Genomic DNA, 14,797 nt, shown 5'->3' with positions numbered 1-14,797 from the left:
AACCAGTTCGGAGCGAGCCCTACTCGAGAGAGTGGAGGATCGATAGATTCTTCGAGAGCAGAGAGAATGAGCCACTGGAAGATGATCGAAATGCGCTCGAGCTGAGTCCACAGTCAACAACGCGGAATAAAAGGATGATTTATTGAGCTCACGGTCGGAGGAAAGCTGCAGAAAGGCTTTCCGCTCCCCTCCCCTAGAAAGTCATCTTCTACTCCGGAGGAATACCTTGAGAGGAATAGAGATCGAGAATAAATTGTATGTGCTCATCATCCAGAGTCATGGACTAGACCACGATTTCCCAAACGGTGGTCCATGGACCAGCCGTGGTCCATGATCCAGTTTTCGGTGGTCCAAGGATTTCGGAGTGGTCAAATTTGCTGAGATTGAAGTTGAATAAGATGGAAATCGACTTCGATGAAATCATCTCGAACAACAGAACGTGAGCTCACGTCCCTCACGAGTCATTGCTGAGTCTTCTGTTTGTTAACCGGGGTTGAAAATGAATTAAGTGTCCATTAAGTCAGAGGAAATAGCTTCTTAGGCTTCCTCAGTCGGGTTCTCCTTGATGGCGATCCACGACGGGGTAATGTCCCGCAATCTGGTCCATGGGGGACCCGTTATTGGGAACCTCTGGACTAGACGATCATTTGAGGCTCGCGGCTCGGAGTCCACGTCGGCCCAGTCACCCACGAGAGGGCGCCTCTTGTTGTGGGCCCCGGGGGCGCCACAGTCGGAGGCCATTTTGCGTCCACAGCTCGGAGTACAATCGATGGCAGAACTCACTTGTGCCCAGTTCGTCGAGGGTGAAGTGTACGACATCTCTATAGGATACGGGATTCACTCAAAGCAACTATAAACATTGTGGCCCACCCAGGGCGTTGTGTCTCCTCGAAGGAGTATACTTCGACCCGAGGATCCTCTTAGTGATAGACTCCCTGAACTTCGGTTTCAGCTGTGAAACATCCACTTGTTCCGTGAGTTCCAGGAACGGCGGTCGTCGTGGATCGTCCAACGTTAAGCGACACCGCATACGCTCGTCGAAATACAACCTAACAAGTGAGTTCAATGGGATATCCGCAGGATTTCGCTCGGGAGTCCACCCACATGCACAATAAGTTCCCTCATGGAATCGTTCGACGGGGAATCGGCTGTGACCGGAGCCTGCATTTGGAAGAGGATTCTGTGAGATATTTGCGAGATTCGAGCTCGGCAAGAAGTGGAAGGCCACCGTCAGACGTGATCCGGCCAAGACGTCCTTCTTCGAGTTACTCCTGACCTGCCCCGTAGTTGAGGTGTTGACATTCGCCGAGTTCAACACGGCGACGGGCAGAGCACGGCAGGAAACGACCGGACACTCCGAAGAAGTAACTGACGTTCGTTCATGCTCACACAGGAATGCTCTGTACTCTGCCCCGGAGCATAAGAGCTTCATGGACGTCATTTCGTATCCACAAGACCTTCTCAGACTCGAGGATCGAGAGCTTCTAGACGGAGAGGCGATCTCTGATCCACCAGCGTATATTGTGATCTCAGACGTCGCTCTTCTCTGTGCACTTTTCGGACGGTTAAGCTTGTCGCAATAGCGTGCATGGCATGTTTCCATTCCGGCAGCGACGAGGACAACTGTGGTCGGTGGCATCCAGGTGGTCACTGCGACTATTATGCACACATGTTGCTCTTATACCTCCACAATGTAGAGAGCGCGACTCTCTGAGGAAGAGCCCCTCTCATGGAGGGCTCCCGTACAGTAGAACCCTCCGACCTCCCTCATGCATGGCCTGATTCGATTACCGATGACGGACATTCGCACAGAGCTTCAAGGATTCTCCTCTCGGTCAAATTTAGCACCGATCCAGGCCAATATCAATTCGGGTCATTCGGATGTGCTGCGAGATATCTACAGCTAACGGGCTGCCGAGAGTGATCATTTCCTCGAGGAATTACTCGGTATTCTCTCTTAGCTCGCCGTACGACCTTGGTCTCTCCCCGAGATTACGATCACAAGCTCTGACCTGAATACAGTGGCGTCCTGTTTTCACGAATATTATCGTTATTATGACTGCCATAGTCATAGAGCCCCGGGGCTGCGCGAAATTACGCACAAAATGCGTTGTGCAGACCGAGTTCCCCCGTAGACAAGGCCTATTCGTGCAGCTATGCGACGGAAGCGACCTGACGTCAGGCGGTGCGCTGAGCGAGGTCTCTGTCTCTGTGGACCCTGAGAGAACTTCGGGCCGAATAGCAGCTACAGAGAATGAGGACAACACCGGACCAGGAAGCGAGCAGTAGGAGGCGATTTGCCTGTCCACCATGCGCTGAGATCGAGTAAACAACGAGAATAGTACGCTTGAAGGAAACCCAAGGCACAAGAGAAGCTAACGTCGGCGTCGTATATTCGTCCAGTACGCTTCCGCCGTCTCGGTAGGTACATTCTCACCATCCGCGCGCGAGAGCTTCGGGGAACAGGGAGACGAAAACTGTCTCAAGTGACCGGTACGATCTGTTCGTTAAGAAACCGTGTTTATTTTAGTGGTAGACGAAACGAGGACAATACATTGTTGCCGGTCGGGTCCCCTCCGGGAGCAAACGAACGGGAGCGTGAGATCGAAGCTCTCTTTTTCCGATGTTATCGTCGGTGATACTTTTGATGCTGATTAGTTGTCCGCTCGCAGCTCTGTGCGCCCGGTTCATCCATCGGAGTTCGATCGGAGTTGTCCACATCGGTTCAGTTCGTCCCGTACCGACCGCTTGCCCTACCTAGCTCGAATCAGTCTTCGGCCCAAAGAGCCTCGGTCCAAGAATCGGACCACCTATCCAAACACGTAGACAACTGCGCAGTCCGCTTTTTCCTCTTCTTCTCGAGACGCGATGAAAACAAGGCAACCTGGTAATCAATCGACTCATGATCGAGAAGGAAATAAATAATGAATACTTCTTCGAACAATTGGCACGATTTCGGATTGCTCGAATGAAGCTGAGGGGAGCTGCTTAACTTATCGGACAGAGTTGAAAGTTCGATTGCTCATCTTTTCCCCCCTGCCCCTCTTGTCGAAGTCGAACAAACACCCGCCGCGCTATTTCGGTCGTTTCGCTTCCGGTATTCAAAGTGCGCCCGCTGCCGGCGGAGACGCGAGCGGGTCGGGGGAGCCGGGGATGGATTATTTAAATGTGTGCGACATCGAACGAAATCGGCGAATCGAAAGCATCCCGGTCGCGCGTAGCTCGGCTTCCGAGCTCATGCGTTCATTAACCCGCAGAGGTTCTCGGCTTCCCCCCTGTCGGTCGGTCGCTCGGTCGCTCGTGTGTCTGATCCCGGCCCGTCTTCAGTCGAGGAGAAGTCAAACTTTCCTGCCGTCAACTCTTCCAACGAGTTTCCCTCTTGAGCTGCGGGTCCTGAACTATCAATTGGATTGGAAAGCTCGACGCGATCCACATCCACCTGATGGGATCACGAATCGCGAGTGTCCCCAGGGTCGAGAAAGGCTCCTCCGGACAACTCATGCTCCCGATTCTCGTCAATCATCTTCTCATCAATAAGAAATGCAACCATTCCTTCTCTTCTGCCTTCTGAATCCAGACGGTGGAAGTTTCCCCCCCCCCGCCATCATTCCAAAACAGGAGGGGAGAACCCAGAGGGAAGCGGGAGAGCCGCAGCTGAAGTCGGAGCCGAAAAGCCGGTGAGCTGCTTGGGAGGAAAGGCCATGACGGGAAGCCAGCTTAAAAGTTCCATCGGGAAAGTGGGCGTCGCGTCGAACTCTACGGCCGCCAGTTGCCTTTTGCGACGACATCGGAGCGCGTTGAGCTCCCGGAGTCTGGAGCGAGCTCGAGGGAATCCGTTCCGGAGAAGGAGAAGCGTCAAACAGATCGTGATATCGAGAAAATTACAGAGGGGGCTTCTAGGAAATGACGTTGTGTCTGGTCCCCGGTCGGCCGGTGGGTTTTGTCGGAGCTGTCCGCGTGGGTCGGCGGCACGGATGGCCGTGTGCTTATTCGTTCGCTAATGGCTCACATGCCCCGAGGCCCATACACAGCGAGCGCAATATGGACATGACGAGTGCAGAGAGGGGGATTGTCCGAGGAGTTTCGGAGGGACAACATATTCTCTCTGGGCGCTCACGCGTTTGCTTGCCTGGCTGGTTGCGTCGCTCAGCTGATGAGGAACGCCGCCATGAGGCCATGCGTTATGCCTCTCAGGGCTGAAATTCACTAAATTAGGTTTAAGTTTTAGAATCATCATGCCGGCCATAAAAATTGTACGGCTCCGGCTTCTCCAGTCGGTCGCTCGGCCGCTCGTCCGCTCAGACGGTCCTTCGCTCGTTTGTCTTGCCCCTCATTCCACCCTAGTCGCTTCCTTCAACGACCCTGATGCCGACCGGGGTTGGCTCTCTCGAAGAAGCGTGTGTTCTGGAGCTCGCGTCGGCATTAAGGAGTATTGCGCTATCGAGGTGGTGAGAGGGGACAATTGTCAGGACAAATTCCCTCAATAAGGGCTAAGAGCGTCCAGGAACAACATGGTGCGCTTCTGCTGACTCCTCGAGCTGAACCATTAATTTCCGGAGTTCGTTTTTTCGCTCGGTGCGAACTTCCTCCGGGATCGAGTCCTCGCACCGCTGCGCTGTCGATGAGCTCGAGCGAACAACTTGAGTGAATCCAACGAGTCCTCGGATATCGACCATGAAACTCGGCTAGATCCGTCTGAATCTTTGATCGCCGAGGGATGAAGTCTGCACAGCAAAGCCTATTCCGGCGAGAGCAAGAGCAGTCGTAGAAATGAAGTCAATGCGCGACCGAGACCTCCAACCTGGTCGTAAGTTCTCATTCTCATGAGGTTCGTTGAATAGACAACTCGATGCTCTTCCTTGGCTTCCATGGTTCCCCCTCGGCCTACATCGATTACGCCCCTCTCCCCCTCCTCGACTCATTCCACTTGTTCGCGGATTCAATTTCGCTTATTGGCGGTAATTTATAGTCAATCATACATCAACAGGCGGCGGGAAAGCGAAAATGGGCTTTCAGCATAGTGGATCCCGACTCAACGGACAAAACGGGTCGGCAACTCGCCCGGCCCCCTTGGAGAATATTGATGGCGCACAAAACGCGAGAGGGAGGAACGTGGAGCCGTATTCGAATTCTCTCCATGCGAATGAAAGCTAGCTCGCTCGAGTCGCCGCAAATCAAGAATTGCCCGGCCGCCCGAGCCCTCCGAATTCAATTTGCTCAATATTTTGACGGTTTGCCCGACGCGGGGCATTCCGCGGTTCGAACTCACCACGACTCAACTCGAAGTTTCACAGGAAACTTTCATCGACTGACGGAAAAGCGTGGGTTGCGATTTTTCGATGAAAAAGGTCCTCCTCTCCCGGGGGTCAGAAGCTTCCGTCCCCTTGAGCGTGAGCTCCATGAGGTCAGTGGTTGTCTCGCTCACCGATCTAGGAGACTGATCATGGTCAGGCAATTAAAGGTCTTTGCGAACGAGTTCACCGGTGGCTCCAGTTCGGAGATTAAGTTCCAGAAAGGATAAATACAGCCGCCGAAGTGTTTGCTCTTCAATGCCCCCTCCTTCTGGTCTATGAATCGAAGCGCGCCAGGCTCCGCAAGCTGGGCACAGTCGGAAGAGGAAATTGAGACGCTGTCCGATACGAGCGATCGAGAGTGAAACTTCGAATCGCGTTTGAAAGGTCAACATCTATGGTTCAATCCAAAACACTCGATTACTCTCGACATTTGCGATCGCATTCCCTTTCCTCCCGCACCGCTGCCGAACGCCATGCACGAGAGCGGAAAGCGAGCGAAAATCCAGAGGGAAATGGTAATCTGGTGGAAAATTTCGGAGCTTTCCGATCCGAAAAGCTGGCGTACCTTTGCAGAGCGTGTTCCGACCAGCCGAGTGCGCGATCAGCTCCTTAGACGCAGAGCCCCAGAATAACATTCGCGAAAGATAACGCATGAGGGCGTGTTCACTTTTCGGAAGCGATCTTCAACAAGCAGACTCTTCGATTTGGTGCGACGGAAGCACAGTCGGCGACTGGACCCGGAACAGAGTGTCGCCACCGCCAAAAAAAACACCACTGGGACGGAACCGAGCGAGCGAGCAAAGTGGAGGAAAGACGACATTGCTCCATCGCAAGCCAGCGGTTCCACCCGTGTCGCCAGCTGGAGGTAATGTGTGCTTTTCCTTGGTTTACCCCTCTCGGCTGAGTGGAGTGAGGTCTCGACCATTCGCTCGCTCCCTCTTACCAACTAGGATCGGCCAGTGAGCGGACCAACTTACAAACGCAGTTCTCCCAGTTGGCTGTGTCATGCCTTTTCTCTTGAGCAAAAGAGTCCAACTATTCGGACGCAGACTGTTTTATTTTCCTCCCGTCGAATCAGCGGCTCGCTCAGCGCCGCCGCCCGCCGTCGCCTGCTAGAAACCAACTGGTTTCAAGGGCCATCGTCGCCATCAGACCCCCACTAAGAGAGAGGAGGAGCTAGCGAGCTCCACTCGGCAGCGAGCACTCCTGAGCGCCGAGGAGCCGACGGAAGAACGGACTTGTCTGGCTTACGCAGCAGCACTTTCAACGATAGAGGAGAGAAGTCGTCGTTCGTACCCCCGAAGCGCTTTTCATTTCGTACTCGTCTACGTCGCGAATCTGCTGACGTTGGCCGTATCGTGGAGCTTATATTCGAAAACGGGGCCACGGAGGAACGACGTCGTAGGAATAATTCCAATTCCAGGATCAACTTCGCCGTCTCCGTTCGTTCCTGTCGAACGAGACCCTGTCGACGTGAACTCGAGACCTTGAGTAATGACCGCGATCTTGTGGAACTTTTATCCCTTCGACTGATTATGAGGGAGAAGCATAGGTAGCTGTCGGCGGGAGATGTTATTTCTGGAGACTCATATTCAATGATGTAGCACCGCTTCATTCTTTATGGATAAGAACGTTTTTGCTTGAATCAATCAACGGCCGGGACAGAGGCGCTGGTGGAGGAGGCGCCCGCTGCGGGGGATATGCTGAGAAGTAGCTGAGTTGGCAGGATGAATCGCGGGCCGAACGGCGTTTGAAATCGTGCCTGGCAGACGTGCGAGTTGCACTTCTTGATTCGAAGTGCAACGACGAGCGACGTGCAAATTGAACTTGGTTATTTTTATCTGCGCGCCTCGAGAAACGAACGACCTGAGCGTTCGCCCCGACTGGATTCGCCTTACCTCCTCCCCTTTTATTCCTCTGCCTCGTCTGCTTCCATCACTATACAAACAACGTGCCATCAAACTCGCCAGCCATTCGAACGGGCGAGTGAGTTATGGCGTGCAAAGACTCGTTGACCATCGAGTGGTGGGCAAGGCTTGCCTGCCCGCCCGCCCGCTCAACTCCGCGTCTGACCGCTCAACCACCGGCGAGTCTCAGCTCATAGGAATAAGCGGTCTGAAGGAATGGGCACTTTCTTCGACCGCGGTCTGCTGACTCTTCCCCGCACTACTGTTAGCGGGCCCAGCGTTGTATGCTGGTACCTTCTCCACTTTTCTCGGAGGCCATTACGTGTACACTAGTATTTTTCCCCGAGATCCTCGTGCTCGAAGAAGCCTCCGGAGCCGGAGCCATCTTCGAATTCTCTCGTAAGGTTCCTTGACACATTCCTCGCTCCTTCCATTGCACCGCTTGGTCTCCGAACGGAAGAATATGGTCGGGATGAGGGCGGGAGAAGAAGTTTACGAGGCGGATAGCGAAATCCGATGATTCAGAAACTCGACGAGGATCCTCCAATGTCTCGCCAAGTCCTTCGTTGTCTTGCCGGCTGTTCGACTCTTGTTTCGTTTCCGCCGGCCGCATCTGCCGTCGGAGGTCTGATCATACGTGCTCCAGCCGATTCCGCCATTGTTCCACAAGATGCGCCTTCGTCCTCGAGGTCTCGGAGCGCATTGACCGCGAGACACTGATTGACCGCCGACGACCGATCGCCGGATTCTCATTGATTGGATGAGATTCTGATGCAAGCTCTACCACGGGGAACTTCTCAATTTCGGCAGCTGTTCCGCTCGGGCATGTCACAGGTTTGCTTATTGGATCCTCCGATCGAGTCGATGGCGATGGACGAATGGGCGAATGGGGACAGAGACAGCGGAGAATCAACGAAATTACCTGCTATCATATTGAGCGGAGGTCGGTCATGCGCATGAGGAAACAAAGGAGCAACAAACAACGCGTTATAGGACGTGTTATCGTCCACGTTCGTATTACCGCGCCGCTCCGCATCGCCGCACCGCACGGATCAGAGTTATTGGCTTCTCGTCTTTTGTGGAAGTCCTGTCGTCCGTTCCGAGCGGGTGGCATCATTCGCGGTCGTCTGCTGCTGCTACGGCCTGCAATACGGAGGGATAGCTGTATTTCTCTTCAGTCGCTTGCGAGATCCCGCGCGACAGAATCAAGTCATCGATCGTTAGCTCGTTCTCTTGTCCGTTCCAACGAACAGGCGATCGATCGATAACTCGACTTACTCACGATGGGTCCTCCCTCGCCAGTAGCCATCCGAAAGGGAGCTACATAGCAGGTATAGTCTCTACGGCAGTCGTTGAACAAGGTCCAGCAGCAGGGTACAACCTACTCAATAATTCGAATTTCGGTTTCGCTCCACGAGGAAGCGGAACGACCGGCAACGATCGAGAATGATACCCAGAAAACGAATGCGTCACACGCGAAATATCCCTTATATATCGAACACGATTGTCTTTCCCTTCGTGATGGGCCTCGACCATTGTTCCCTGTGAAGATTTGGAACGACTCCCGACACTCAATTTTCGGCATCGCTCCCTACATGACCTACATCGCAGCAGACATGTTTCCTCGTCCCCACGCTCGGTGATGGAAGTCCTCATGTACATATTTCGTGCAGAGAGCTTACAGATGAGGGAGGCGGTAACGGGGGTCGTTAGACAATCGATGACAGCGTCACACGAGACTCGGCCGTCGTGAAATCTGATACTGTCGGATTGCCGCATAGCCTAAACGTACCACAGGTACTCCTGGATTGATCGGCCTCCTTGATGTGTCACGCGTAAGGGTTCTCATTTCGTTGATCGCTACGAATATTGCTATCGGTGTCGAAAGCCTCATGCTGGGCCGACCGTGGGCTTGTTGCTCTATCGAGGCCATGCCGACGATCGCTGACAGAGCTGCCGGGGCTCTCGGACCGAGTCCGCGGAGTGTCACGTTTGTCTAATTCCCTCTGAGTAATGCAAGGCGTTGAGTGTGTAATGTCGTATGGGGTCACGGAACGCAGCAGCGTTGTGGTGAATGGTTTCGAAAGTATTGTAGTATGCTCAGCTAACGACGGGTCGTATCGTTAGGGACATTCACGGAAGTCGCGAGTGACTCAGCTCGAGTCCTCTTCCACGTAGCGACATCATGGGCGCTACAAACACCGGCTCATCATCCCAGTGGCCGGCTGCGAACAAGCGCCTATTCGACGGAGGAAAAATGATCCCATCACTATACATGTGCTTTAGACGTGAGCGGCAGAGATTCGAGAGATTCCGTTAACGTACCTCGTCAGATATTCAACGACCCGCCATCAACTGGAAGTCTACGGCAAGCATGTTGATAAGCGAGGGGGGCGGGGAAAGGGGAGAAGGAGCGAGGGGATTGAGGGGAGGGGGAGACATTACAAAAATAGGGCCTAGCTTTCTGGACCCGACCCGAACCGGATCTGCCACGCAGATCCTCTTCACTATGCTGACTGACGGACTCCAACTACGAGTAATATGTATGATAAATTGTATCCTCCTCCAATGGTTCGTCATTCCGAGCGTAGTTCCCGAAAATGCACGAGCATGTCCTCCATTCAATCCGCCTGTTCGTCGGTCTGTCCTCGACGCGGCACGACAAGAATGTCATCGTCCACTCTCTTGCTTGTCGCTGTTTGTTTCGTCTACTCACCCTTTCTGCGCATTGCGTTTAAAATGAGATCTTCTCATCCAAGCGACAGCATTGCGATCGCTGTTCCGCCGTCGCCGAGACTGACACCAGATGCCAGGAGCGCCCAAGTAACTCGCATGGAGGGTGGGCGCTCTCAAGCCGCCACTAGCTGGCCACAACTACCATTTCTTTCCCCCTTACCCCGCTCCTCCCCACTCCCACCCAGTGGCTTGCTTAATATAAATTGCAATTCATTATACTGATGAGCACGCGAGTCCGTCGGCCACTGCGGTGAGGAAGCTGACGGGCGATGCGCGGAGTCGATTCGGGGCTCGCCCCGTCAGTTTTTCAGGGGAGGGAGGAGGACCCCGGTCCATCTGGGGCCGGAGTCAGACCTCGGGAGGGAGAGCCCCCAATGGGCCCTGTCTAGCGAGCGTTGTTCCGCTCATCGCTCAGAGAAACTGTTGCTGCCAAAATAAGGGAGCTGTCCCGCTTTTTGCCCGCTACCCTTCTTCGAGGGTGACTCGGAAAAGTGGAGAGGAAGAATTTCCGGGGAACAGAACTTTTCGCGGACAGCCTTGCGCAGTCGTTTCTCCTCATTCGACACAGACGAGGAAGACTTCGATAGGCTCTGATTTCCGGCGGTTGCCGACTCTGTACCGCCTTGAGAAACAAGCACCCAGACCGATAGCCGCCTTTGGTATTCCCAATATTTAAGGACGCGCATTTCCCGAGCCCCGTCTTGTATTTGAGATTGAATCCTCGAGCGAATTATATGAGAACGTCTGATCACGACTTCGTTCGATCAGCAAATGTCTCATTTGCCCGGAGATTGAAAAAAGCGGCGCACATTATTATTTTGTTCATTACTCCATCACTATTCACTTACTTCCCCTCATTACTCGAGGAATCCGTTGACCACCAAACTTCGCCGCCGGAACATTCTCGCTCACCGAATCAGCTCTGAATGTGATATCGGGACGTATCACGCCATAATGGGATTCAATAATGACGTCGCAAGTATCTGAAATCGATATGAGGCTGTTTATGTTGCTCGCTCGCTCGCTTGTCAGTCTGGCGGAGGTTCAACGCTGATCGAAAAATCCCCCCGACCAAGAGCCAGTTAGAATCACCCACGACGCGGGCGGCTGGTTCCAGAGCAGTGCCTGTGCCCTGATCGCGTCCAGTATATCCATCCAGTCAGGAATGAAGACGAGAATTGTGGAGCTCCGTAGATGTCCCGAAGGTCTATTACCTTTCTACATCGCGATGAGAGAGCCTCCGCGGAATGGCCCAAGAATAGTTCCTCGAGCTTTCCTGCATTTGCATGCTTGTGACTCGAGAGAGAGAATTCGTTTGGGAAGCGTTCCGCAGACAACGACTCCGGCACGGACCACAACATGTAATACGATTGTCCGTGGAGTCCGACTCGGTCATCGATGCACAGTTCACTAATATGATTAGTTTGCACGCTAGCCACGTCAGCGGTCGCGACGTTGCTCACTCAGGGAATGTCGCCAGCTCGCTTGGTCGAACCCTCTCAGCCGCAGTCCATCCCCAGTGTCGGTCCGAGCATGCAGTCCCGGTTTCGCAGGACTACTGATGGCTCACGCTTGGCCTCTCCGCCCGCTGCTCGTGCTGCCAGCCCGCGCAGTCAGAAGCGTATGTTTGCCAAATGGAGTGAAAGTTTGCCTGCCGCGTCTCTGTCGAGCCCGTTCCCCTCGTTCGCTAGTAATTTCTCGTAGGACTTCGCGCTCTTCAGCTTCTGCGTGATCGCATTCCACCGCCTCTCATGAACACGACGTTGGCTCGGAATGATGAACACCCTTCCACCAGACGATCGCGAATTCGTGAAGGAAAGGTTCCATTATCTACCTACTGAATATTTCGCGGAGCGTCTCAGTTTCGGAGGGTGGCCCAGCGACGGCGACGCCTACGCTCAGTGTCGCACTCGATAACTCGACGCGACGTTAATCGAGATCTTTTGGCAATGAAGTCTCGAGTCGAGTTTCTAGTGCCAGGAAATTAACTCCATACTGCCCACCCGCGCACCCACACTGTAGTACTCTACAGTCACTTATTGAGAGAGGAAACTCCCGCTGCGCTCACTTCACTTCCACCGCCAGTTGTGCCCGCTGACGATGATGTCGACTCGTCTCTAATGAATTGAAGTTCTCCTCTCTCTCCTCCCCGTAGTCTCATTAGTATTTCTCGTCATCGTCTTCTTCGACCTTTCTTATTCTTCCCAACCTCGGCAAGTTTCATTCGTTCACGATCCACTAGCCGTTTGATGACGTCCTCGGCGGTTCGAAGCGTTCGTTCTTCCGTCTCCCCAGCTAACTACACTGACTGCTGAATAAATGAATGGGCGAACCCATGAATGACTAACCGGAAAGAGGATCGAGAGCAGCCAAGAGTAATTTCTTCTTCCTCAATCGGAATCATCCTTCGACGATCCCTCCACAACGTTCGGAGTCGCGGCTCCCTGATCGACTTGTCGAATCCGAGTCTTTTTCATCATGCTTCTACCTTCGACTCTGGCAACAGCGGCCACCGAGAGCGCGGGACTCACTTATCAGCAGCGGTGGGATCTCGGACAAAAGTGGCCAGGCCGATTGGCTTGGCTTGTTGTTGACTCGGCTGGCCGAGCGCGCAGGCAGGCGGGCGGTCGACTTTGATGAAAGGCCTCGCACCCGTCTCATCAATCTCGCGACTCAAATTGGCGCGTACCTACATCGTAAAAGGCGCTTGGTCGCATTGCCAGCCGACCGGGGTCAAGACTCGGGACCGGCTCCCCTTGAGTGAAGTGGACCTCAATCTCATAGATCTTCCTCGCGTAGTGAGAGCCCCCCGTTCGAGAAGAACGAGGTGGGGTGGCATTCGGGCGGGCGGAGCGGGATTACACCCGAACCCCGATAGTCGTCTATGTGTAGAAGAAGTCAGCCAACAGGCCATATGTTATGTCCGTCTGAAAAGCATGTCGAGTAAATGGTTTCATTCATCAAACTTCCCGCCACTTCCCATCGCAATGAGCTGCGGCGAGCGCGGCGAGGGACCTCGCCCGGGCACTCCAACGAATTTCCTAGGGTTCTACTTCGGCTCTCCCTGAGTGCGTCGAAATGCTCTCACGGACTCTGAAGTGCTCTGGCTGTGCTGCTCGGAACTCGCTCACGTTCTTGGAAGCTGTCTGTCGTTGACTCCATTCATTGTAGGCATATGAGGTCGTTGCAACGTCCTTACATGATCATAAATTCGGGAGAAGTCTTTCGAGCTCCTGCGACGGACGAGGCATGGGCTGTTTCCACGTCGTTTAATTGCTGGAAACGATCGCTACGTAGTCGCCGAGTTTAACGAGGTGCTTTTGAAACGGCGGAAGTCTGCAACACGAGTTGAGCTTTGCGCTTGACAGAATCCGACTTTTCTTCTTAGAGATCTGGGAACTCGGCGCATGAACAGGTATCAGGCACTCCTTCTATTCGATGGCATTCACGCGGGGCGGCGTTCTTTTCTTTTCTCAATCCGTCGCCGGTCCCTATCGTCCCTCCCTGACGCCTGATGCCAGGACTGTACCTTCATTTATTCACGCTTCCGTTGTTCGCTCCTCTCGAGCAAGATGGCTCAACAATGTCTCAGCAATCTTCAAAAGACCTTTGCATTAGCGTTCCCCCTATCGTTCCCGTCGGGGGCGAGCATCCATGTATGCACAGTCTCAACGGTCGGCGCCCTGCGACTCGGCTCGTCTCCTCACACTTGGATCAGCGATTCCGTGGAGGGTTTGTTTGCGCTTCAAAAATACGCCGAACGTTCCAATCCAACGTTGGAGAGGAATTCGAGTGCTACGCACAGGGTATCTGAGAATTCGTTTAAAATTCGGAAATCTCTTCGAGAGAACGTTCGAACGATTTTATTTCGATACGAATGTTGCCTAGAAACGATGACGGCCGCCGCTTCGACGGAGCAGAGTGGAAAACACCAGACTTGCCGCGGCGGGAAATAGAGGGCCAATGGAAGGAACTCGGAGAACACACCGCCGGGGCTCAAATGGTGGTTTTTGACAAACGAGTTGGAGAATGAGGTGGAGAAGGAGCGAGAGAAGGAACGGCGACGGAGGGGCTTCGAGAAAACCTCGTCTTGCTATCATTGGACTTGAAAGCAAGAAGAGATCTCTCTCTGAGCGACATCATCTCCGATGTCCTTTCATCAATCGGAGGAAGATGAACTCGCCATTTCTGCCCGGAGCAGCCGGGAACAGCGTCGCTCGAAGAATGCCGACCCTGGTGAGACTCCATTGTTGAACCAGGCTCTCATCTATGTCTGAAAGAGCATCAGCGACAGCCACTTCTCCGCTTGTTTCAGTTTTATCCCCTGTCGCTCGATCGACGTTCAAGTCCAATCGTACGTCGGGGACAACAATCTTCTGCAGTTCTCAACGACCTCCCGCTTACGGCGTTAATGCTTCCGACATCGAATCGCTTTGCCTTGCTTCCCTTCTAAACGAGTGCTCCTCTAGAGCGTGGAAGCGGCAATACTGTATGTTCCACGGGCACGGCCTTTCTGACTCTCTTGCTCGGAACGTCGACTACAGGTGATCGGAACGGAGACTGGCATCGAATTAGGGCGAGGTTTCCTTAACGCGCTCGAGGACGATTGAATCGCCTCCTGTTGGATGGCTGATGATCTAGGGAGCTGGGCCGATAGAAAAAAAGTGAGGCCATAAGTGCAACGGGCCGATGGTGCCAGCAGCAGGGTTGGAGGGGAGAGACAGCTCTTTTTTGTGGACTTGTCGATCGAACTCAGGAAGAGAGACGGAAAACGAGATAGGAAGAGCTCCTTAGAATGGGAACTTTCGCCCTGCGGGGCTGCGGAAGAAACAATGAACAATCTCTTCCTGCTTTTTCTCA

Source organism: Galendromus occidentalis, unplaced genomic scaffold, assembly GCF_000255335.2.
Source record: "Galendromus occidentalis unplaced genomic scaffold, Mocc_1.1 scf7180000075579, whole genome shotgun sequence".
Lineage (NCBI taxonomy): Eukaryota > Metazoa > Arthropoda > Arachnida > Mesostigmata > Phytoseiidae > Galendromus > Galendromus occidentalis.
This window is presented reverse-complemented; position numbering follows the sequence as displayed.